The following is a 26,045-nucleotide window of genomic DNA, read 5'->3' as shown; positions in this document are numbered from 1 at the left end:
CTCAGGGCAAAAACATTAACCAGAATAACCTCTCTGGTTTGAATTTGACTGTGCTTCACACGCACACTGCTTATTCTACCTGCCATAAAAATGGACAAAAGCAGCACATACATTAGCAGCAGCTCCTACTCAGAAACAAGAAGCACAGCGCATTCCCCCCTCAGCCAGCTCCCCGCTGGAAGTGTTCCAGACTAAGCCACAGAAACTTAACAGTGAGCTTTGGAATGACAGGACACCATGTGCTCCAGCAGTCAAGTACTTACAAGGTTTCTTAAACAAATTGATCATGCCTACAATTTCAGACGAAGTCAGAGAAACTTCAGACTTGATCTTCTCTGAGGAAGAAACAGAAGCCATGAAATCACCAAAGAGAAGGACTTGTTTGGCTATTTTTGTTGTGATTTTAAAGAGAACTCTGAAGGACATATTGTAATGTGATAGGAAGCTTGTAGGAACAGCCTTACAAATTAAGCTGGGCATGTTTTTCAGCACTCTGTTCTTATTTAGCACTTTCCCTGTGGAAAATGCTAAGGGAGATTTCAACTAGCAACAGCTGAGATGATTTGAGATTGATAGATAAGACTTCCCAGCTGATCTTTCATTTGGTACATTAATTTATACAACTGCTTTTTTGCTCAGTCTTCCCCAACCACAAAACCAAAAACAGCATTACCTTCCCACAAGGGCAATATGGTAAATTGGGACTACTAGGCAACTCTTTATAAGTGCTGTGAATAATAGCTGTGGTTTTTAACAAAGTAAGAAAAATCCTGATGTTATATTATCCATGTTTTTATCTAGACCAGAACAGCTTAATGTCAATGACTACCATGACATCTGGAGGCTGCATTTTCCAAGAAAATTTATGCTAGACACCAGTATTTCCTGAAGAATCCTACAGTACCATGAAAGGGAGACAAGCACAAGCAGTCTATATTATTTCTCATGAAAGAAGCAACAATGATGCAAATTCCTCTCAGAAAGCAATACAGTTTTTAATAAATCCTAAAAGGGCTTCATTATGCAGTTCTCAGTCAACACTGGCTGAGCCAAATCCTACTTCTCTGTGCTCAGGGTAGAACTTCCCATGGCTCCAGTACCTCCTTTCACAAAGGTGACAGTTTCCACAAACGGACTGTAGCAACCAGGGTTTAAGGGATAATATACCCAGTGAAGGTATGTTCCCAGATCTGTAGTTCGGCAGAGAAATGGGAGATCTGATTTTCAGATCTCCTGGGAACCAGGTACTTATCATGCAGTAAAATCCTCTACAGGAAATTAATGTTTTAGTGATGCCTTTTCGAATCTTGCTTGGTGTTTGTTCAAAATCATGTCCTACAAGTTTTACCCAAAGACCAGGAACAAGTTGCTAAGCTTAGGCCTTCATATCCCAAAAGTGTTTAGACCAAAAAGTTTCTCATAAAATTTAAAATCTAGACAAAATTGTGCTTTCTCAATGTGAAACCAAAGTTTCTGGTTGTCATCTAGTTTCAACAGAGGTCCTTGGCATTTTCATATCAATTGCAGACACTCTTGAAGTAAGATAAAGCCTTCAACAGAGAGGAATTTTAATTAATCTATTGTACATAGTGCATTTAATCGTGTCTCATTTCTCCAATCTCCCTCTGTGCCAATTAAAAACAGTGTATGTGGAGAAACATTGAAGAATCCCAGGCTGCTTAGCAGTCCCTTTTTTTCTAAGCACTGCAAATACTGACATACAGAATAATCCCCCTAAACACAAACAAATGGGATTGAACTGGAAATGAGAGAAGATAAAATAAAGAGCTTGAGAGTAATATCCCCCTGTTGCTTTCTCCTCTGAGGTTTCTCATACAGATTTGTTTTTGGCAGTTATACCAAGATTTATGTGTAAAAATGACTTCAGCAACTTCTTTCTTTAGGGACACTTTTTATTTCACTAATGATGCATTCTCAAGAATCACAACTGTCACCCAATTTAATTTTTAATTAAAAAGGGCTTAAAAAAGAAAAGGATAATAGAAAGATGAAATTGCTCTGGTCTAACAAAATACATGGCTTTTTGACCCATCTATAAGGGCTACTTTCTTCACTCCAACAGCTGACAGACCAAGATTCTCTTCAGCAAATAAATCACTCCACCCAGCCTTCCTCTGCAGCACAACGTGTATCTGGCATCCCTCCAAATAGCCAGCAAGCCAGGGTTAATTAAGACCATAAGAGCTTACAACAGGCCTCAGGACTATCAGAAAGGCTACACAGGTACCTGAGCAAACATCGTCTGGACTCAGGGGTGCTCACTGCCCTGAGCACATTCTGTAGCTATTCAGGTCCTTTGCACTTCAAACCCCATGACTAAGATTCACCTTGGAGACCAACAGATGAATATTGCAATACTGAAAAGCACAGGCGTCGAGAGGTACCTCTCTTAGAGGGACTACCTAATCCAGCATCAAAGTTGGAGGTGCCTAAATGACCACAAAGCAGCCTCCCAGCTGAGGACAATTCGTAGTGTTTAACTGTCACACAGGGTTATCAAAGGACTTTTTGTACCAGCAGCAGGAAAGCAGCATCACTCAGACAACAAGCATGAAGGTAAGTGGTGGAAATCTGGCAATGAAGAGGCAGAAACCACTCCCCTATAACTTCCTATTGTCAGCTTTATCTCAGTCACACCAAAACTGCCTGCTCCCAGTGTCACAGCCTTTCTCTGTTTAAACAGGGATGAAAATTGAAACATAAGCTTCTGTTACACATCACAACATTATATGAAAGGGGATTAAAAGGTGAAGTGACAAAATCAAACAATGCAAAGTTTAAAGAGAAAATGTATTTTCCTTCAATTTTCTTACATGAAAATAGGTTTTAATAGCTGAAAAGTGTAATGCAGTAGACATTTAAATGTCTTAGTTTTTCCCAAACAACTCCAGTTCATGAAAATCCCCTAAAAAAATTAGGCACATAGTGTGTTTTTTCTTTTACATCATCTTCTGCAGACTGCAATTAAATAATTTACATCGCTGAATTGGTAGCAATGTATGATGCCAAACTGAAATTTTTGCATCCTCTTGCCAGCTTAGTTTACTTCAAATTTCATCTCGATTTATTTTCAACGCAACAGGAAATGGAGGCAGTTGGACTTATAAAAGCTTGTAATTGTAGATGTGGCAGTTATTATTGCAAGCATAGATGTGTCACAGGCACTACACCTTTAACTCAAGAAGCACACTTTGTCAGGAAACTTACCTGCTTGTTAAAAACCCCACAGATCACCAACTCACTCAAGCGCTCCAAAGCTACATGCAGTCAGCAGAGAATATTGAAGCTAGTAAAGAAATCAAGAGAGACTGGCAGAGAATGAAAGCAGGCAAAAACCACTGGAGCCAGGAAGTTTCTAATGAGTGGTTGATTGTACAAAAGGTGGGATGCATTATTTAGAGAAACACGTCCCACAGGAACTACTCAGGAGGTGGCAGAGAGTTCTCAAGCAGCGTAGTTGGAATCTTGTTTCGCATGTGGCCCTTAAATGCTGGAGGTCCGAATGGTAAAACTTTCAAGTTAGCATAAGAAACCTGTCATAGCATTTGCAATGTAGTCATCTAATCTCCTTCTTCAAACTAACTCTACTAAGTACGACCAGCAAGGCTGCCTGGAGCCCACTGAGTGAGCTTTGAGAAAGACTTCTTCTGTTTCCTTGAGAGTGAACAGGTGCCCCACTTTCAGATGAACAGTTCCAGCAGCACAGTCCTCAGCAAAAGCAAAAGCATGAAGGGCTGAAGGGAGCAGCATCGCCCTGGAGACGCGCACCTGGAGAGCACAGGCTGCAGAGTGCCTACTAACACTCCCTGTGACACACCCTTCTAAGGCAGGCAAGGAATACCATTTGTCAGAGTTTTCAACACAATACTTCTCTGAAGTGCTGACTCTGTGCAAGCAAAGGCAAAATGATAATTTTTTAAATGTCTTTACCAGAAGTCTCAGCTGGAATGAAGCATGTCTTGCATTAATCAACAGCCTTCCATCAAAGTAAAACCTGTTAAGTATTTCTTCTTATCTTATTAAGCCACAAACCCCGATTAATATTGCTCTATTATTGTCTTATCTATGAGCAGCTAAATCTCTGCCAGGTTGGTTCAACTAACCGACTTATGTTGCCGTGATTCTGACATTTCAAAAAAAATCAGTTACACAACCAGAGCAGAAATAAAAACACTTGAGCAGCTGAAAGAGTAGAGCTGAATAAGGAGTGCTACAAAACAGGAACAGATTTAGGAATAATGAGGTCACCTCACACCTCAACACACATGAAATTATTCTGTTCACTCAAAAAACTTCACGTTTGGTAGTAGCCACAGCACAAAATACCAGATTTTAAAAGAGACAGAAGCATTTTCAATGCTTTGCCTAATTAGAAAATAATTAACACAGAACAATACCATCATGTGTTCCCCTTCCAGGTTTCTCCTGGCTTGACAGATGATGAGACAATTAAGAAGGGTGAAAAATGTTCCCTCCCTCCCCACGTCCTCCAAGTGAGACCTCCCTAATCTTGGCATGTGGCTGCAGCTCCAGGGCATCAAGCAATCATGGCATTTAGGGTGCTTCAGAAACATCATGCCTGCAAGAGCACTCAGCTGTTGCTGTGTTGGCAGCATGAAAGGTCTGCTTCTCATCAGGTATTTTGGATTTTTAGCCTCTCTTATGCCAGATATCTGCGGTTTGTTCTTTATTTAGCAAGGGAGAGACGTACTGTTAGCATCCCTCCAAACTATCAAGTCACACAAGGTAAAATGCAGAGCTATAAGGTCTGGCAGGGTCAGTGTCCAGGGTTTCCTGGCTGTGCAGAAGAGGTGAGGACCAGGGAGAGGTAGGAAGGCAAGGAGACCCATGCTCGAGTGACCACATATGAATGAACAACCAAGAAGTAGACAAGAAAGTGAGGGATCCACACAAGATTAAACCAGTTTGTCTATTCATTGGTGATATCTGTGCAGCAAGATACTGCAAGAACTGGGTTGTTTGTGTTTTGGATTTTTTTAAAAAGCATAGCCAGAGATCCTGCTTTATTTTTGATATAGAGAGGAGTGCAGCAGTCTATATCTAATAAAAGAAAGTTCCAGATGTCAAAATTGTTCAAAAAGCATGACTACCTACTGAGATAAAGCACCATAATGCTATCCCTAAAAGGGAGTTGGTATCTAAGCAAATACAGATTGGAATCACTGACTCATCCACCCTGGGCCTTTAAGGCAAATGGATGAAGGGCTGACAGAAGGAAGAGATGGGGGAGGAAAATAAGGAGGCATAGAGAATTTAAACAATATTAGCTACAAGTGAATCCTAAATAAAGATTAAAATCACTGCCTAGTGGATTTTGGGACTTCTGAAGTCACGGCCATGAAATTAGCAGAAAACTGGCAGTTCATGATGTATGATGACTTTTATGAGGAAAGCTTTCAGCAGTATTTTAACTTTTAAGAGCTACCATTGCATAGCTCTTCCAAGCTTCTTAAAACATAAGGAGAAATTGGCATAGTTCTTCCAAGCTGCTCAAAAACATATGGAGAAACTGGCATTTGGTGGAAGCATCTAAAAATCACCACTCCCATTTCATAATTAACTCAACTATCTATTTTAGTATAAACAAAACGTCTTTGCCAAATTTCTACTGTGTATACATCCTGTTGACTCCGACACAGTCGAGCACTCCTAAGGAAGGCAAATAGGCCAGGTGTTTTCTGTTGCACTCAAGTGATAAATATCATTGGTGGAATGATCTAGGATGATCATGTTTCATCTAGCATTTAGTTAGTTGAATATAGGTACGAATCTTTAAAGCCAGAGAAAGCGCTGTTACGTCTGCTTCTGTAACTAGTTCTCAACACAGGTCAGATTTCTTTGCAGATTAAGAGGCATTTCAAGTCTTCTAAGGAAATGTTTTTTTTGCTTTTCAGCATTAAGGTTTCCACAAGAAAGTTCAGTATTTCTTTATTCATACATATTCTTACAGTCCCTCAATGGACTGAATTATAGACTTTTCCATTTACAACTTCATATAGACATCACAAAGTCTGTATAAATTTCCCTTGTGCACTTAATATGAATTACAAGTAACTAAGCTATTGAGGATGAGGATTGCCTTGCATTTTCATGTGACAGTGTTGCAAAATGTATTTATCAGGCCTGTAACCTCTAAAGTTTTTGGGCCAGTTCCCTTGGAAAAGTCCAAGTATCCATGAGGGCACCCTATTTAATAATTTCAGCAGAAGTGAAATAAATAGCTGGTATTATTTTCATTAACAATTTCTGAAACTAAGACACCAATACCCCAGCTAGCTGAAGAATTCAGTTTAATTTACCCTCAAGCAACTTCCTGAACTGAAATGTAAAAAAAATATTTCGTTCATGATCTAGCTTTCCATAATTCCTTCCTATATTTCTATCACTGGAGATTTCCTTATTGCAGCTTTGTTTTTATACCTTAGCAGAGGAATTCCAATAAATTTGGGAATATAAAAGATTACGTATTGAATCCTTAAAGATAGTTTTGTCTTTCAGTTCTAAACTTTCATTTTTGAAGAGAGACTACAGAAGAATGAAATGAGTAGGGTTGTTTAGGAGTGTCTGAGTGCTGTCTATGACAAAATGTTGCCAGAGAAAGTTTCGATTCAGTATCAGGAAAAGTTTCTAAACAGAGTATATTAAACAACTGGACAGATCCATGAAGTGCAGATACATTCACCTTAACAAGGTACTCAGAAATACAATGAAATTAACAGTTCTACACTTTAAAGAGGAAGACAAGAAACTGAATACCTTATTGCTTGTTAGAGATGGTTTCTAGGACTCTCTTGTTCAAATACTAGAATTAAGCTGATCATTGCTGCAGCTTGAAATAATGGGAAAGAAAAGAGAAAAGGGAAGTAAGGAAGAAAACACTAAATCTGTTCCAGCTGTAAAAGCCCATATCTTAGAATTCCTATTCAAATACTTGGGTCTTGCTATCCCAAGTGTTCAGATATGCTCCAGATTATGTAAGACACTGGGTGACCCACTTGCAGTGAGAAAGAACTGGCAGACCAGCCTGGTCAGATCTACATATTTTAGACACAAGCAGACTCAGACATAAGCAGATCCCTTACAGTAACTTATGAGGAAGGAAGAATTTTCCTCCGTAAATAAACTGAAAATGTGCTCTGTCTCTTTAATTTACAATTTAAAACCCAGTTTATTTTTACAATACCTGAATCATCAGTACCCAGTACCTCAGACTGAACGTTTTGGTTAGTATCATTTTCAGCTGGAGCCCTGTTTTTTTGTGGGTGTCTTTGTTTGGGTTTGGGTTTTGGTTTTGTTTTTGTTTGTTTGTTTGTTTTTGTTTGGTTGGGGTTTTTTTTTGGTTTTTTTTTTTTTGGGTTTTTTTCAAATGTTGCTGAAACAAGAAGTATAGCACAACACATTTATATCACCACTGAGATTTTGAAATCAAATACAAGGTGAATTCTCCCTTAGCTTTAAATCATGCACTAAAGTGTCTTGCATTTTAGGCTGATTTGGAAGAATGCAGCAGCAGCATTGTAAGGGTACAACAGTCATTACATTACGTTAGAGGCCTTTAACCTGTGAAAATTATAGCTGCACTTCATAACAAGGACCTGTTAACCAAAACTCCAGGAACTGCAGAACTCTGTAATAAGAAAGTCACATTGTACAGGACATGTTTTACTTCTTACTGTCTGCATTCCTTCCTCTGATCACTGATGGAAACTAATAACGTTAAATGTTTATTTAATAAACACTTTAATTATAAATAACATTTCTATTTAACACAATAAACAAATAGTGCCATACATGAACACAATATTAGACAGCTTAATAGTATTAAACAGTATTATAGTATAAGCACTGTATTAGCTATCTGAATGCTGAAGCACAAGGATTTACAAGAGCTTATTTTCTTCAGATTACATTATCTAGTTGCACGTTTCCCATACTCTAAATTGCACCAAAGAATAAACAACTACATTAATAGGCTCAATAAAATATACCTTTAGTACCTATGTTACATAGGAGAATTATAATGTCACATTGTATCTTCCAGATCTGAAAATACTACAGCCATTAATAATTACAACATTTGTCCTCTGTAAAACATAGTCAGATTAAAATAACAGTTTAAAAGTCCTTGAAGAGCTTTTCTAGGGAAATTTACCTGTAGGTTATACATCTTTTGTACTCTTGCTTCATCTACAGAACCAATCTTTGGTTTTGGGAAGTCTCATTTTAGACAACAATATATGCAATATAGAAACTACAAAAGACACAAACCAGCACTACAGGATATTGTTTTAGCCTGAGTTTTATCAATAAAAATCAATCATCTCAGTGGGAATCATCCAACAATGACAGGAGAGTTCAGCCCCCCTTCTGACCTAAGGATAAAGATGATGGAGTTGGAGAAGGCCCTTGTCTTGGAGACCCCTCTGTCTACTCTCAGTTCACAACATTACAGATCTCCAAGAAGCTTTTAAAAAGCTGCCTATGTCTTTGAGCTGCATTTTAGCTCAGAGATTCGTTTGGATGCAGTGGAGGAAGGTCACAGGGAATTTTAAGTCCCTGAAGAATACAGACCAGATAGTCAGACCACCGCCATAACAGCATTTAACGTGACATTTCATAATTAGCTGTGATAAATACTTGGGTTTCTTCTCTGTTTAGAATTTCCTGAAGTACTTTACTTCTCTCCATCCTAGTCAACCACTGAAACCCAGTGTTATAGTGAGCTTTCAGCTCAAGAAAGCACTAAATCATATTAAAATTAAGCATATGAGTGTCTTTTCCTGACTTTCTAAGATTAATTAACCACTGTCAGATGCCTGAGGCAGAACATCACAAACACATATATCACATTAGCAAAGTCATATCAGGTTTGTGTCAATTTTTCCTGTCCTAATCCTATGAACCTGAATTCCTAAGTACTCTTAAGATGAAAATTTGAAGTTTGAAAGTGTAATGTAGGAGCAGAAATGAAAAAAGTATTACCATAGATAATCCCTTAATTGACCCAGTTCTAAAAGTAGTAGAGGAAGCATAAATCACCTTTTGCCCTCAGATAATTTTTCCTACAGTACTCTTCATCAATATTCTCTCAGAATTCAGTATAGAAGAAATTAAAACAATGTAGTCTACAGAACTACTAAACCTAAGTCAATTGTTGTTAGCAAGATCCCAAAAATAACAACTAAATATAACACAAAAATAACAACCAAAACAGAAACTAATCCTAATTTTGCAAACATGGCTCCTGGCCTTCTGAAAATACTGGCTTGTCAAAAGAAATTCTGAAAGAAATTCTGAAAACATTGAAAAAATTCAAGAATCATCAAGTTGCACAGTTTGGACCCCATTTTAAGATATAAGCTGCTCCAGAATACTTCTGGTGAGAATGGAAATCTTGCTTAGAACTAGTCACTCTAATTAGGAAAACATAATTTCAATTCCAATTATAACCTGGTGACCAAAAGAAAGAAGCAGATTTAATTACAATCAAGCTATACTTTTGCAATCAAACGACTTCACAAGAATTAGCTCAGCCTTAGAACATATTATATTCATTTTCCTAAAGCTCTTATTCTGTATTAAGCACAAAAATTCAAAAACATACATCTAAATTCAAGGCATTTAGAGGCTGAACATAAATACTCCTCTGATTTTAACATAAACATACCATCCATCTTATCCAAAGGAAGTAAAAGCAGAAAAAACTATTGCAAAATTATCAAGACAAGTTCTTGCATACTGGGCAGCTTCCTCAAGGAACAGAGCAGATGCAAAAGGTAACCAGTTCTGTTATATATTGGGAAGATAAAGAAACATGAAAAAGAGGACATGACAACTTCTTTTGTTCATTGTTGTTTTATGTGGAGCTGTCATACCATTATTTCAAAAGGAGTTGGTCAACTATAACTGTGCTCTTCAGCATGATGGTATTAGCTTTCAGAGGAAATTTCTGCAGAAGGAGCTTGAGCTTTTTGCTTCACTCTCTCCAGGCTCTCTGGAAGATCCCAAAATTGTCAGGTGTAGCTTCCATATTATAACAAATCTACTTACTGCCCTTCCACTTTCCTGCCAGTAATAGTTAAAAAAGCCAAATCTCTCACTGGTTGCCAGCTTGGTAAATATCAGGCATGGATCTCACAACTCTTATCAAGAGAAGGACTTGGTGCTTAGACTGTCAGGCTGGTAACCTCCAGTGCCCTCTGTGATGGCCACAGAGAGAAATACACCCAACCAGCAGATTCCCCACATGGTATATGGAACAATTATTGGATATTTACAGTATAGGTTTCAGATAATCAAAATCTCAAGCATTTTTACTGTAATTATTGCCCTACAACTATTAGCGGATGGATGTAACCACCCCAGTTTTCAACTCCTGCTGCAATGTTCTGCAGACAGTGTGATGTGCTGAAGTTACTAATTAATTGCATATCAGAAAATACTTTCCATGGAACTGTGAACATAATTTCAGATTGTTGCAACTCTCAGGCCGTCTTCTTGGTTGCTCTTCTCAGGTCATGGAGGCAACAAAGGCATTGATTCTTTCTGAGTACCACACAGGGGACAGGTGTGGCTACGGTAAGCACAGGTGAGTTTTTTAGAGGAGTTTTCCACATAGTGTAAGGATGAAGCTATCCAGCTGAGCTCCATACCCCAGGTCCCAGTCCTGCATGGCCAGAAGCACCAGATGAACAAATCATGGACTGAATAAGGAAATTTCTCAGGTGCGTGGGGTCACTCCTTACTGGGCTAGAACATGACACTGTTCTGCACAAAAACAAGCAAAGACTGAATTGCAGAAGAGCATGAAGTCTGAGTCCATTTACAGCGAGAGACTTCCAGGCTGGTTTTGTATTTTAAATTTGAGAAGACAACCCATTTGTTCACATTAATATGCAGAGGATTCACAATTCAAGGGACTTTTCATTTTGAGGCTTATCACTAAAACTCATTGCAAGAATAACACTAGAGAAATTTAAAAGTCTAGAAAATGAATCATGAACAAATGCTGCAATATAACGTTGACTAAACCAAGGTCTCTGTCTTCCTCGCAGGGCCCCTTCTTCATTAAAATAGGAAATAGATTCTTTGCACAGCCAATTACTCAACAGTGACTCATTTCAGACAATCTTTGTTATTTTTACTTCCTCTGGAGTGACTGAAAGTACATAACCAAATGTATCCATAGTCATCAGGTGTTGTAAGAAAGAAATGTGAATTGGGCAAACAAAGAACAGGAGAAGCAAAATTAGGAGAACAAGAAATTGCAGAATAAAGGGGGAAAACTTTGTATGATGCAAATGAAAAAAAACCCAAACCTTAATAGAATAAAAAAGAACAAGATTTTCTGTGCTTCCACTTTTTTGAAGAATGAAAAAAAAAAAAAAACTTAATGGACAATACCTTAAAGGAAATCAGAAGTCTCTGGAAAAGCTGGGTAGGATCACCAGTAAATGTGAGTCTGAAGCCATGAGCATTTTAGCTTAGAAAATGTGAAATTGTGGAATGAATTAGAAAAAAAATTGTCTGCGTTAGGAAAAAAATCAAAATATTAGATTTCAATAAACTTGTTCAAAAGTTGACTAACACTACATTCACAAATGATTTACAGAGAATCTCACAGATTAAGCAAAATCTCTACTACCTGCAAATTACTTTCTAAAAAAGGTTTGGACTTTTTCTGCAGTAAAAAAGCAGACTATTCTAACAACAGGATATGTGGGTGGTTACGAAAGAACATTGGGTACACTGTCAGAAAAAAAAATGTAGGTTTAATTCTCTTGGAAGAAATATTATATGCCAATTCTATACAGAAACCTATGTCTTGCATATTTTAGTTATGAAGTTTGTATTGGTCAGTGTGGACATGCTATTGTACCTGACCACCCTCACAGACTGTTCTTTGAACAGCTGTATTTTGAGCCAATGGGTATTTCTGTATCTTTCTGGGCAAAATATAAAACGTGCTATTTGTAAAAGGCTGTGTTGCTTGCAAAAATTAAGTCTATCCAAAGGAAACAGAAGGCAGTTCAGAATCTGTGATCCTTACATACATACAAACGGTGTGGAAATATGAGGTTAGATGAAGCAGGTAGGAAGCATCCTGTACTCACAGAGCATTTTCCATTGGTGGTTGCACAATTATTACATTTCTGCTTTGAAGAAATAAGAACTTGCCCTGCCTGTAAACATTAACAGACCCCATCTCACAAACGGGTATGTCACAAACACGTTTGTACCCTCCGCTAAGGTGTAGAAGGTTTTTATAGTAGAAAAATGTCAAAATTACTATAATTGTCTCAAGAAAACAGAACCTTTGTTTCTCAGCAGCAAGCCAATGCATTTCAGCTGAGCATTTCAGAAGAGTTGTCAAAGATATCTGCTTGTCATTCATTCTCTTGCCACATAAAACACCAGCCAAACAAACATTTTGGAAAGACAGTCACGAGTCAGGACTTATAGGTGACCAATAGTCTTTTGAATTTACAAGATAATATGGGTTAAACAGCACAGATTCTCTAAAACCACAACAACTTCAATCAGCAGAATCATACTGCTGTGTACAAAAGCAAAGACAGCATTTCTAGGTTAGACACACTCCAAATCAAAATCTATAGGTATGTCCTGTAGGATAGGGCATTCACAAATGTGATGAACACATTTGTCCTGAAACCACGTTACAGAATGGCTGCTATAGAAAATTATCAGAATTTCAACATTCTCTACAGAAAAAAAAAAGTTTTGGCGGGGTTGCACAGAAAATCTGAATGGAAAAGATCCTCAATTGCTGTCACTCCACTTTCAGAGGTAGAGGTGCAGGATACAGTATGTTTTAACTGGTTTTATCTTCTTCCAATACTTTGTAGAACTGAAGCATCTGAGGAAGTTGCAAATATTTTATAAATAACCAGTCAATCCAAAACCCAGCAGAAAGGGAGATAGTGCAGATTTGTTCTGGTAAAAGCACAAATGGCAGAACTACTCCTTAGCATTAATTCCCAAGCAGCAGCATTCTACAAACCCGCTGCGCATGCCTTGGCAAAATGAGAGCTGTGTCGTACACTGGAAGCTACGCAACACTGCACGGTAAGAAAAACTTCTGTGCTTGACATGAAAGATAATGTTTTCTGGTTTACACAGTATTTCTTTTTTCACAATACACACAAAAGCTACAAAACAAATCGTTTTAAGCTCAGGAATACATGAATTACATTCTCCCTTTTAAGCAAAAATAATCCTTTTTTCTAAGAAAGAATATGCAGGTTAAATAAATATTTTAGTGTTCAATTATCTAAATTTTCACTTGTTAAATGAAGACACCACTTCCATTGTTAAAGCATCAGCAGGAATACCTTTCTTACCTGTTTTAAGGTGGTGTGTGGTATTTTCTACTTCCAGGCAGTCTTGCACTCTCTCTGAATGGGTGACTTAAATTCTTCAATATAAGTGATCAGAAGTCAGGATATGCTGCCAGGGACCAGTGGTTAACATTCTCCTCCCAGACTGCCTAGGTGTAAGTGGAAAAGAAAGAACTTTAGTTCAACTTTTCTAGGAAAACCCGAGAGAGAGGGTTTTGTGTTTTCACTCCTTTGAAGGGTGCCTATAAGCTGAGCAATTCCTGCCTGCCACATCTCATGTAAATGGTTTGAGATGTCTGCAGTCTAAAGAAAAAACAAAGGAGAAAGAAAGAAAGAAAAAAAGGTATTGCAACCTGAGAAATTTTTCATTAGCTTTGGATTTCCCTCTGAGACTTTCGTACAAAATGGTCTTTCTTTCCTCTTTCTAACTAGTGAAATGGCAGAACTTTTTTATTTTTCCTTCCAGTCACATCCTGCAGTTCTAAATCAATTATATCTCAAGAAAAATATGTCACTGGTTTTACTGTAGTTCGGCTGAAATAAAAATGCCATATTTATATTGAAATAAAAATGCCATTTTACCAATTTCTCTTAAAATGAAAAACTGGTTACTTCTAAAAACTAAAATGTGAGCTTATAATATCTTTGGTTTTCCCTCTACTAGAGTATGGAGAAATAAGTTTTAACCATTTTTCTGGCAGAAGATAACTAAATACCTTTTTTTAAATTAAAAATATATCTACTGCAAAAAACTTAAAGTAATCTATTTGAATACACTGCAAAAGAGAAAAAATTTAAACAGGTGAAAACAATCTGCAAAACTGAACAAAGCAGCTCGTTTTTTAACAGATTTTTTTCTTTTTTCTCTTTTTTTTTTTTTGTTTTAAAAATTTAACTGCAATTTTGCTATTTTGACCTTGTATTATTCAAAAATTTCCTCAAAAGTTTTTGACTCTTTTCGGGGAATTCTATGCTTCCTTTACATGTAACTAGAAGGATCAGACAGGGAATTTGTAGCAACTATCCTCTTCCTAGACTCTATCAGTTATTTAATAGTATTTGCTATATTCATTCACCCTTACATCCTTAGGCAGCCACAAATAAGGGTATTTTGTTGTAACAATGTAATTAGTGTATAGGCTAAATTATGCCCCATTTGACAAGACACGGGTAAGTGTATATTTTGTTCTTGGTAATCAAATCAAGCTGTTTCCAAGCATTAAATTGTTACTGCTGAGGACTAGATGTTGGTGAGGGCTCTCAGGCTGGCAAGACAGATGATCTAGAATTGTACTTTTGCTAGCAAAGGCACCCGAACAAAGCAAGCTGTTTAAGCTAAGAAATGAGAAATTAGCACTCAGTTGACTCTGCACCACTCATAATATTCAGAATGTCTTGAAGGTGTGAAAAAGAGACAAAAAAGCAATATGAAAACATCCTGAGCTTACCAGGGCAATTCTAAAAAAAAAAAAAAAAGTAAAGAAAGGTTCTCCTAATGCATATTACAAAATTTTAAAGTCTCAAACTGATGCTTGCGTATAACTGGGAACTTCAGATATTAAAATGTCATATATGCACATCAACCTCTAATCTAATTTTCACATGCAGGTTCAGCACTACCCTCTTTTTTCTGGGCACAAGATGCAGCATTGACAATAGGATGTGCAACGGTCTGAGCATGGAAAGTTTGTGGTCTGCATCAGGCCAATGTGGTTCTGGCAAAACAGGTAGGAATACATTTCCTTTGTCACCAGAAAGCATCCCCCAGTAATCAACTGCCAGTGCAAAGATCTCTGTTAGCTCATAGCTTTAAATTCTGCATGCACCCAAAATGCCTGACACAGCCTCTCTGGTGTCCCTGCCCTGCAGACATCGTGCTGTTAACTGGCAGAGCAGAGAATATCTCTCAGTGTGCTAATTTCACATTTCCCTGCCATTTCTGCATCTCAGTGACTTACGGCAGTGGCTATGGCATCACAGAAACAGGAGTTCAGTGCACCTGCAATAAGGAGCCTACTGTAACTGAGAGACTTCAGGTCTGGTGCCTTGCCTGCATCCCAAGGGAACCAGCAAATCTACCAGTCCATTACAGAGAGCCAGTTTTCAGTCTTCTGGGTAAGGTTTGGAGGCATGGGAGCAATGGGACAGCTTCTGAGCTAGTTTATTGTTTTCAAAAATCAGAATTCAAAGCACTTCGAACTCCTGGGTATAAAACAGACCTTCATTGTTCAAGGTGCAAGAAAAAGAAATTTTGCACAGTCAGTGTAAACCACTAAGTTAAAGGTGTGTACAAGGAGATGCCCTGGCAGTAGTAGACAAACAGAAAAGTTATTCCTTCTATTTACTAACACCCTTTTAATTCTCAGAGGAAGACATGAAGACAGATGGATTGGGAAATATTTCAATGAAAAGGAAATTCCTGAAAACAGGCCAGCATGGAAAATTTGGATCCTGAAAGATTATCTCAGGAAATTATTCTTTACTGTCCTTTTCCAATACAGTCATAAAATTGAATGCAGAATTAGAAATACATATTTCCAACATAGAAAGCTAAGCAAATGCACATTCTGCATAGACTTAGGGAAAATTACTGTATCTCACAGTAATAAGTTACCTGATAGAAGCAAGGATTCCAGATCCGTGCAATTCTGAGCAGAACAGAAATCAGGAAATAAAATGTAGCCTCAGGTTTTGTTTGAGAACACAGACCTCTCCATTGTGCATTTTATCTTTTCACAATCTGCACTTTACCTCAAGACATAATAATAGTACAAAACTTTAGAACAGAGAAAGGCCATTATAAAGCAAGTCCCTGAAAATACCTACTGTAAGGCTAGAGTTACAAGTGGTAAATTGATCAACTGGTCTATTTTCAGCATCTCAGACAATAGTTGTTCTTGTACCTAGTCCACATGGTTGCTATTTTGCCACACAACACAAGACTAGTAGACAATTAAGCATGGCAAACCATCAAATATTTGTCCACTAAAGGACCCCACTAGATCTTTTCTCCCTGTTTATTAAGTCCCTATTCCTCTAAAAAGATATTTCAACTTCTCAGGATAACTGAGTAACAGTCCAAAAAGAAATATATTCAGCATATCACAGGTAAATATAATCAACATTACTTACAGAATATTTTTTTAATGCAAAGAAAACTTGTGATTTAAAGAACAAAAATTATTATCAGAGAAAACCAACAGCAACTCCTGAAAAAAGCAGAAGAGTGTAGAGATACCTGCCCGTTAAAATACTGAAAACTATGACTCAATTTTTCGTATCATGAACAAGAAGAACCCTCTATGACTTAAATGGTTTCTTTAGAACATAGTAGATCACTTTTCACTAGAAACAGGGCTAGCACATTTTAAAATTTGACCCTCAAATTAATTTTAATAACACCTAAAATTAATGCATTTAGTACACAGTTAAAATACGTGGCATATCAGTTAAAACATACATGTTTTCCAGACTACTTACTGACAAAAGCTTGCAATGAGTAGTTAGCTGTGAATCCTAAAACCATATGGGTTATGGTTTGGATCAGAAGGGACCTAAAGATCATCGAGTTCCAGCTTGATGCCATGGCCATGGGCAGGGACACCTTCCACTAGGCCAGGTGGCTCAGAGCCCCATCCAACCTGGATGTGAACACTCCCACAGATGGGGCACCCACAGCTTTTCTGGGCAGGCTCTTTCCGTGCCTCACCACCTTCACAGTGAAGGCTTTCTAGCCAATATCCAACCTAAACCTCCCCTCTCTTATCTTAAAGCCATTCCCCCTCGTCCCATCACTACATGCCCTTGCTTTCTAGCCAATATCCAACCTAAACCTCCCCTCTCTTATCTTAAAGCCATTCCCCCTCGTCCCATCACTACATGCCCTTGCTTTCTAGCCAATATCCAACCTAAACCTCCCCTCTCTTATCTTAAAGCCATTCCCCCTCGTCCCATCACTACATGCCCTTGCTTTCTAGCCAATATCCAACCTAAACCTCCCCTCTCTTATCTTAAAGCCATTCCCCCTCGTCCCATCACTACATGCCCTTGCTTTCTAGCCAATATCCAACCTAAACCTCCCCTCTCTTATCTTAAAGCCATTCCCCCTCGTCCCATCACTACATGCCCTTGCTTTCTAGCCAATATCCAACCTAAACCTCCCCTCTCTTATCTTAAAGCCATTCCCCCTCGTCCCATCACTACATGCCCTTGCGAAAAGTCCCCCCCCTTTAGGCTCTGGAAGGGGCTCTAAAGTCTCCCTGGAGCCTTCTCTTTTCCAGGCTTAACAGCACCAAGTCCCTCAGCCTGTCCTCATAGGAAGGTTCTCCTATGAAGTAGGAAAAGCAGAACAATTCAGTAAAACACTTGCAGCATGGTCAGGCTTAGGAAAGAAGTTAGTACTACAAGCTGTTTTACTAGCAAGTTACAGTATATTTTGATATCAAGGTTTAGCTTTAAATTAAACCCAAAACCAAAAGAACACTCATGCACTTCTTTGGTGGCCACTAAAACCTTAATTTCTCTGTGCCAGATACTGACCTTGGTCTGTGTTACACGTGTACAAATCCATTACTTTGGATTGTTGCCTTTGATAATGCATCATTAGTATCCACAACTGCTCAAAGCTGAGAAAGTAAACAAACTCCAGAGATCATATTAGATCAGATTAGCACTTTATCCTGGTGCCAAACTTGGGTTTCCCTCTCCAGCCCCTGCAGTAGCACAATTCCCAAACACGCATGTGCACACCCACACACAGAGCTTTAGATTGGCAAAGTTTATTACTTACATCACTACTTCCTTCCCAAAATCAGAGGTTTGGACTGTTCAAGGGGAATGAACCCCCTCACTACAAATACCAAATCTCATTAAAGGAAAAAAAAAAAAGCCAACAGTTATGATCTGGCCTGCCATTTCTAAGGTTTCTGCAAGATACACATTTATTAACCAAAACACAAGAGGCTGCCAGGACACCATCAAATGTAACTTTCCTATTCATCCCTCCAAATACAGTAGCAAATTATGTTTTTATTCTATATGCAGAAAAAAGTTCCCAAGCATGGTGGGCAAAATGTGTGCTCACTTCTCAGACAAAATTAAACTCACATGTTTGCATGAGATAAGTAAGAAGTTAAGCATTCAGAACTAGTAATTAAAAGAACTGTAAATAACAGAAAATATAAAAATCATGTTTAATAAATAATATCTCAAAAATGAGCACATGAATTCTGGGATAAAAAGAGCTTTAATAACTTAGCATACCTATTATGATTGACATGTATTGTGTCCTGGAACTCCAGGGTATCACAAAATGTCATTTAATTCCTACAGCTGCTTGATGGAAAAACAAGCAGTAAAAATGTTCTGGTCCCAGTATTCAACAGAGGTAGGAGTGGCAGAGGTGGGAGTGGAGAATTCTCCCAGATCTCCTTATACTATTATTTTCAGCCATTCATTGCAAGGAATCCTCTTCTGAGCTGCAAACCCAGGAAAGAAAACAAATAAAGAAAAAAAAATTACCAAAAAACCTCTGGAAAAGATCTGAGCTGACTATCAGCAGTATTCTGCAAGCCTGTATGTCTGAACAATACACACAAGGGCAACAAGGTAGAATGATGTAAAGGATGCAAGGAAGACCTCGCTCTTCCCAGTGGTATCCAGTGACAGCAGAAGGAGCAATGAGCAGAAACTGGAACACAGGAGGTCCCTCTGAACATCAGGAAACACTTTTTAACTGTCAGAGTGACCAGGCACTGACATAAGTTGCCCAGAGAGGTTGTGCAATCTCCATCCTTTGGAGATATCCAAAACCCAAAGGCACGGAGTCCTGGACAACAAGCTCTAGCTGAGCCTGCTTGAGCAGGTGGGTTGGACCAGATGGCTTCCAGAGGTGCCTTGCAAACTCAGACAATCTGTGATTCTGTGAAAATGGAAGGGAAGAAATCAGGAAAATAATTCCCACAATTAGGAAACAAAAAATTGAAAACTTTCCTTTTCTTTTTTTCAAGTACAACCCGATTTATCACAAGCCAAACAACTATATGAGTAAATAGGATGAAACAGGGTTAACAGACCATTGCTGTTGACACTGTAATTTCCCTGGATCATGCTGACACCATTAAAAACTCATCTATCTAGTCAAGGTTATAGAGATAAAATCCAAATGCAAGCAAAGGACTGGGTAAAAAGGAAGCTTTGATCTCCTAAACTACAGGGTAGGAATAGTCTTGTCAGAAAAACCTGTCAGATCTTAATATGAAAAATGCAGATTTTGTGGGGCTGACCACCCCCTGTGTGCCTCTGTGCTCCCTCTCTTCTCTCCAGCACAGCCAGAGGCAGGGAAGGTTAATTATATTGGCACAGGTCAGCCTCAAAGCTGCATCAAAGACACTGGGAGACATCCAGACGGATAAATGAGGCTTTATGATATTCCTGCTGATAAGGCATGGAAAAGGGGAAACTCTCTGGGGCTTAGGGGAGCTTCATGGCACTGCAGTAGGAAGGTGGGTGCACCTCTGCAATGCTAATGCACACAGTCCTGCAGCACAGCCAGGGCACGCTGCAGTTTTACCTTTAACTTCTCTGTCAGACTATCCCATCCGCTCTCTGATCATGCTTGGCTAACCTCAACCTGTCCCTAGCCATGGGGTCTTGCACAAGTGTGAATTGAAGTACACTTTATTGCATGTCAGTTATACTTACACCGGCAGAATTTAGGTGTGAGCTGCCAAGGAATAAATAGAAATCCAGGCTCTCCCTGTGCCTTGGTTTCTTTTCCACACACTTTATATGCAACACTGCCTTAAGAAGACATAGCTTTCTATTTTAAAAACAGTAAACACAATAGATCACGTACTTTAAAAACAATATATCATGTTCTTCTTCAAGTACCACTATTATCTTCAATTAGAAATGCTCCTAATACACTCTGAAAGACAAAAAACATCATCTATTACCATGTCTTTATTTCACTAGCAAGATCTATGATTTTCCTTCTCTGTTTATTGTGCCAAGTACAACCTCTAAAGCTTAGGGGGAAAAAAACTTTGCCTCTTTCTTTTCAGTCCCTTAAATGATAATACAGGCCATCAAACACTGCAAGATTAATTTATGATGGCAAACTCCTCCAGCTACTTTTTGTCCACTAAAAGTTTAATTCAAAACACTGTTCTGTGGTTATGTGTCATTCCTGACTATATAACCACACTACTTCCAGACATGGCTAGAAAAATTATTTGCAATATCATGTGACCAGTTTCCACACTCTTTATTTGATACAAATTGAGTTCTGTGCTACAGGCTGACTTAAATCGGGCTGTAAAATTGTTTGAGGAATAGGATCCTCCTCTACCATAGTAAAAAAATTTTAAAAAGTAAAAAAAAAAAACCCAAACAAACAAACAAAAAAAAAAAACTTCAGTCAAATGAACTTGGAAGAAAAAGGGAACAAAAAAGCCTAAAAGAGACTCCTGTTTGCAGAATGTCATATCACAAAGTGCACAGGCAGCAAATGCCTCATGGAGTAATGATGCCTAACCCTACCTTGTACCTGAGAATATCGAGAAAAGGAAATTTTCTTTGAGGTCTTCAGTCTGTGGAGAAATCACTTAGAGTTTGTTTCAGGCACTCATTCATGCAGATACAAACTTGCCAGCTGCCTTGGAAGCTCTCTGAAGAGAGGCACTATATAATCATAAATCATTAATGAACAGAGTGACCTCATCTTTGGGTAACTAGAGAACCTTAAACCCAACATGCTGTATAGGTAGAAAGTCTTCTAGTCAGCAGTGCCACGCACCAGTGAGCAGTAAACACAAGAGTACCCATCCTGATGTTATTGAAGATTCCTCTTGACAGGCTTTGTGTTTTTGTCTCAACCACAACAGGTCATGGGTGGCAAAAAGCAGAAGCTTCTGAGGACAAAGGAAGTCACAGTTCAATAATTAAGAGTGGGAACCCTGCCTGATCTCTTTGTTTCATCCAAGGCTTGCCTGAAGTGAAGCATTTAACAGATGTAAAAAACATCTTGCTAACTTTAGGAACACAGAAACAGTAATTGTGTCTAAACTGATAAATGATGCGAAGCTGTTAACACAGACCACCAAGGTCCAACCTGCGGCATGCAGCACCATCCTGGAGAAGATGGGGGCCAAACACACAAACAGAAACTCTGCTTAGTAACACCCAGCTCTCCCAGCCCCACCCCGCACCCCACACCATGCCAGGAAGAGCCCAGCTTTTTGGGGCTTTGCATTTTCAGCCCAGATCCCTCACCTTTCACCTGTGACTGCAGCTGCTCCAGCCAAACATGCTCCCTGGCCCATGCACATGGAAGACGCAGGAGGCAAAGGCTGCCAGCAAAAGCCAGGAAAAAAGGGCAGCTGCTGGCATGAAGTCAGACAAGGAAAATGCCCTTTTCACAGGGCTAAAGCTGCTGCTACATGAAATAAGGATCACAGATCCAAAGTACCAGACCCAAGTCATGTGAGATCAAGGTTATGGCATTTGACAGAGACTTTTGCAGTGCCTAGAACAAAAAATTTGGTTATTCCAAATTTTTTCCATAACAACAGGTATCTTAATGTCCTCAAGAGGACAGCAGTCCTTTAAAGAGAATTTAAATGAGACAGGACATTGCAGACTTGGGTGACTGCAAGATCTGACTGCAAGAACAACCCAATGAGGTTGTTCAACATAAAAACATCACCTCTGAGGGAAAAAAAAAAAAAACAAACCCAAAGGCAAAGATTTCTGTGGGGAAAAAAAATAGGTTTTTTTGGCAGAGTAGAAGAGATGTTGTGTCTGGCAAAGTTAGCCAAATGAACCCATGCTGGACAATTCTTTGGGGCCAGCAGTTCTGTGACTGATATGCTGCACTTTTAACACTCTGTAGAGAGAAATTACAGAGGGAGCATCGCACTGGCATCTTCATCGTGCTAACAAAGCAAAAGAACTCAGCTGAGTGCTGTTCCAGCTGCATGCAATGATTCCACCTGACAAATGGCCTAAGCTACACACTTTACAGTACTCATAATAACTTGTTTTCTAGCTAGAAATACAAGCAACTGAAGTATTTTTCCAGCTTGTTCCAGCTAGCTTGTCCTAATATGACAATTTGCCTCTGAAACTGTGGTTGATGGCTACTGGCAGCCCAGTGTCTCATCCTGACAGGTGTTTCAGTTGTTGTCACAAAGCTCACATCTGCTTCTCTCATACTGATGCATCGTTGCTTAGGCACAGAAGGGTCTGTGCTTCTCTCCTCTCTTGTAATCCTGTTATCAGGAAATCAAGAAGAGACATTGCACAGACTCTTGGCACTCTTTCCCTGCAAGAAATCTATATGCAAAAAGCTACGTTGTCTAGATGAGATTAATATCACTTAGGGATAAATCAATAGTTCCACTCCTGAAAAGCTTGTAACCTTTTATATTTTCTCCCTCACGTATAAAAAGAGAGAAGGTAGAAAATGAAGTGCTGAGGACCAACAGTTTCCCTAATTGTTTCTGGTTATCTTGAAGATATAAAACATGAGATGTACTGAATATCAAGAGATGGGAAGGGATAAGGAAAGGAAATAATTTGCTGTACTAAAGTCTGACAGTCTTCTATGAAATACAAGGATATATAATTTTTTGTTTAGGACTTCCAGTGTTTGTTGTGTTCATTTAATAAAGCACTGCATGTAGTGAAAGAGAAATTGCATGGGTGTTTGTGAAAAAAAAATTCTGCAAAACTATAACAAAATCAAAAGACTCAAAGGAAGTAAAAAAAAATCACAAATCTTTACTCTCTAGTTTACTCTTGTCTCTAAATGACCCACAATTCCATTACACTTTCATGAAGAAAATATATAACTTTTCCAGAAAACACATTAATATCTCTCCACTTGACACTGAGAACTGCCCCTTATCAGCAGCAAAGTTCCTAAACTTTTTACTACTGGTGATAAGTAAAACATAAAACTGTAAAACAAATATGCCTGCAAAAATACATCTATTCACCCCCTCAAGCATATACACACAACCAGTTTTTTTATTGTAAAAACCAGGTTTTCAAAGAAATTTCAAAGAATTTCTTAGTTGCATTTCACAACGTGATCTTACCAAAATATAAATAAAAACTCCCCAGCTTTAGTCAGTAGAATTAAATAAAACAGTTAATAGGGCAAGAGACCTTTTACACAGCTTAAAACTAATTAGTATCCATTCAAATATCAAATATTGCCTCAAAAGAAATTACAGCTCTGCTAGAAATTTTGTCTTTTTTCCCCATGTCACCTATTCAGGGGCATATCTCAGAACACATTTGAAAAATGCCAGTTTGACATTTGTTGTTTTGTTGAATTAAACAACAGAAAAAATAAGAAATAATTTTAAAAGCTTCTTTCTCCTCCCCAAACTGTAAGGTCTTCCTGCTACATCTTTTTTAATCTCAAGAAAATGCACGTAGAATTTTATATAGTTATTAAAAAAAGATATCTTTTGGTAATTGTAGTGGGCTACAACTTCAGTTCTAGAATAGATGAATGTGTGCTGCTTATTATTCGGTGCCATGCTGTTCCCTCACTTAAATAGTTCTGTCTCCCAGCAAAGTGAAGAAAGAGATGAATAGCTTTACTCTGTTTATTTTCAATTGGAAAATGCATTTTTTTGCAGAAGCTATTCTTACAAAAAGAAATATATACAAGATGTAAAAGGCCTTTTAAAAAGCAACCAATTATAAAATGAGTTCTTTATTTTAATATGAACTTATTAATAGGATCTATATCACAGCATTTAAAGGATTCTGACTGGATGCTTTTTCTAATTACAAATTATCAGGAAAATCTCCTGGATTAAGTTTGCTGTGGACACCACACATTCTGTCAAGTCAGTGACATTTTAAAGCAGTTCAGATATCCCTTTCCAGGTATGGCTGGTTGTGCCATCAGCACCCCCAGTGTGACAGACAGAAAATGTATGAAGTGAAAGAAAGGTATCTGTGAAAGTACAGCACAGCAACAGCAGTGAGCATTTGTCTTTGTCTTTTGCATTTTTGGGACACTGAATAAGGTTTCACTCCTGCAGATATTTACACTCACTTGAAAACCTCTCTCCATGTGAAAAGATGTATGGATTAGGAAGCTTTCCTATGATTTCAATTTCCTAGGCTGTTGTTGCTCTAATTATACAGTTTGCATTCTCTTCTGGATAAGCATTAAGTCTTTTTCTGAGTTTGAGAAGCATCCAACCTGTTTTTGGAACTGTTATCCCAGCAGTAAGAAGTTGTCACAAGCTCATCCTTTTCATCAACATCCTTAAAAAGGGCACTTCTACCAATGAGATGGTAGAAGGTAAATATGTCAACTGCCAGTAGCAGAGACACTTAAATCTGCTCACTTTCTCTGGGTAAGAAGGTGTTGAGAGTAGGAAAAAGGGCATAAATTTGAAAGAAAATCCATTCAAGTAGCATGCCCTGGAAGGGAGAGGAAAGGAGATGGAAAAAAAAGACTTAAAAAAAGACATCCTATACTGCTGTGGTATTTCCATGGACATGTGTGATCTACCAGGCATTTCCAGCAACACAACAAACCAAGACCACAGCTTCTCTGGAGGAGCAGGTTCTCCTGGCAGGGCTCAGAGAAGCTGGAAAAGCCCACCATCAGCTCAGTTGCAGGCTCCACCATTACATCGTTGGGGCACATCCTGCAGAGCATGCTGTGCAACAAATGCTTATTTCATTGCTATATCAGGATGATTTCTGTGTAATTAGGTACGAGGACAAAAAAAACTGGAGTGTTTTGAGATGTGTATTTGATGTCTGTTTGTGTATGAGGTGAGCCTGGGAAGAAGGGGTTGGGTTGGGAAGTGGCATTTTCTCCCTCTGTCCTGTCAAGAGGGAGGGAGAGAGTAGCTGTGTGGGCAGCGGGCCGAGGTCAACCAGCCACAGGTTATTATTGACAGGAAAAAGGTTCTTCACCACCAAGGAATTATTCCAAGTGTAGACTCACTTTTAGTTGTGCCCTTTTAAACCCAGAGATCCCAACTCCCATAAGACTTTCAGTGCACTGACCTTGTATTTTTTTCTCTTCATTTCCCCCCTGTTCTGATAGCTGGGTAAATATGGCCAAGTGAAAGTGATACTGAGCACTGAAAAGGACCTAGTTACAAACCATTTTTCCAGATGTTTAGAAAGTTTGGTATTTGTGATAGTGGTATGTTGTGACGTCAGAAAATAAAAACTGTTTCAATTACTCTCTGCATTCTTTCACTTCAGTATTTCAGATATTGCCCAGTGATAAATAAATAATTTCTCAGTGGTGGTGGAATGACCAAGATGCTCACTAGGGATTAAGAAATCCAGCTGATGTGAGTAGTTAGATCAGAGAGAACTCTATAGGAAGCACAAACTAGTGAGCGGGGAGGGAAAACTAAAGTGACCTGAATGCCAGCTACAGAAGCTGGACGCATGTACCAAGAGCAGGGAACATGGGGATCTGCTGTGGCAACAAAAGCAGGTGAGCAGATAGAACACCAGTGCTGATACCCCACTGCCAGCAGATGAATCATTTGGCTATAATTGGGAATGCTCTTTTCAACAGCTATTTTTAAATTAAATGTCTAAGAAGCTTTCACAAGATCTTGCATGCTCTATTTCAGTTTCCAA

At 38.5% G+C, this 26,045-nt stretch overlaps 1 long non-coding RNA gene across 5 annotated transcripts in view; it reads right to left on the bottom strand.

Annotated features, from left to right (window-relative positions):
* LOC137472089 (uncharacterized) overlaps nt 1-26,045 on the bottom strand; it is a 91,297-nt gene that overhangs the window by 18,549 nt on the left and 46,703 nt on the right. For 3 of the 5 annotated variants that reach the window (XR_010998010.1, XR_010998009.1, XR_010998013.1), the window contains exons 2-4: nt 13,404-13,549; nt 3,229-3,307; nt 264-335 (exon numbers count right to left, since the gene is read on the bottom strand). This is a non-coding gene — a long non-coding RNA (uncharacterized lncRNA). The remainder of the gene's footprint in view (nt 1-263; nt 336-3,228; nt 3,308-13,403; nt 13,550-26,045) is intronic. The other 2 variants (XR_010998012.1, XR_010998011.1) reach the window with 2 other exon arrangements.

This window comes from Anomalospiza imberbis, chromosome 4 (assembly GCF_031753505.1).
Source record: "Anomalospiza imberbis isolate Cuckoo-Finch-1a 21T00152 chromosome 4, ASM3175350v1, whole genome shotgun sequence".
Classification (NCBI taxonomy): Eukaryota; Metazoa; Chordata; class Aves; order Passeriformes; family Viduidae; genus Anomalospiza; species Anomalospiza imberbis.
The sequence above is the reverse complement of the archived record's forward strand: the minus strand, read 5'-3'. Positions and strand labels throughout refer to the sequence as shown.